The sequence below is a fragment of the Meleagris gallopavo genome, chromosome 5 (genome assembly GCF_000146605.3).
Source record: "Meleagris gallopavo isolate NT-WF06-2002-E0010 breed Aviagen turkey brand Nicholas breeding stock chromosome 5, Turkey_5.1, whole genome shotgun sequence".
Lineage (NCBI taxonomy): Eukaryota > Metazoa > Chordata > Aves > Galliformes > Phasianidae > Meleagris > Meleagris gallopavo.
In genome coordinates, this window is record NC_015015.2 from 23000499 (window position 1) to 23001456 (window position 958).

Genomic DNA, 958 nt, shown 5'->3' on the forward strand with positions numbered 1-958 from the left:
TTTTGCATACATGTGAAATTGCTAGTGCATTGCTATAAGGGCCTTATACCCTGGTTTTTAGGGGCTCAAAGGACTTTTGACACTCTGGCCTGAGTTGTTTTAAGAAATCAGATTAGAGTCTTGTGTCATAACCACCAAAACCCACCTGTCAGAAGAGAAAGTTTACAATTTCTGTATATCTTTAACAAAAATTCCATTTACCTCATATTTTCTCCTTGTCCTTATTTCCTTTGTATTTCCAGTTGTTGCTATTTCCCAGGGCATGAACTATCTCTGCAGCTTGGGATTCAGCTTCTAAATAATGAATGTGTAGAGTCAAACATAGGGTTTGGACTTTCTGTTCTGCTCCAGCAGGAGGAGCACTAAACCCATCAAACCATCATGTTCAATCTGTGTGCCCACGGGCAGTGAACTGTTGGGAACCTGTTGCATTCCCATTCTCAAACCTCAGAAGTACAAGGCCTGACCCATAGCAGAAGAGCCCTTTTCATTGTTAAATTGAAAATCAGTTAGTTGATGCCTGTAGATATTGATGGCATATAGGCAAACCTATCAGTATTATTCAAATTATTTTGTGGTGGCAAAGGTTCAAAGGCCAGATTGCCAAATTTCCCAGTTATGCTGGCATGTGGTACCCTTCAATGTTATTATTTGGATCTCTCTAAAAACGTAAACACTTAAGTGAGCCATGTACACTTGAATTCTACACATGGGAAAGTTGTGTCCTGGTTTTCTGAGAAGAGAGTGTTGGAGTGTGAAGGCCTCCAGGGTGATAATGGGATTTTTTATAAATAATATACTTTTAAAAAAAAAAAGAAAAAAAAAAAGAAAAAAAATAGTTGGGAGCAGCTGCTCCAGGTGCAACCTGCTGTAACCAAGAATGTTGTTTCTATTTTTATAGAAGTTTTATACCGCTCCAGGGTGGAGAGTATTTATTACCTAAATTATTTCACTGGAA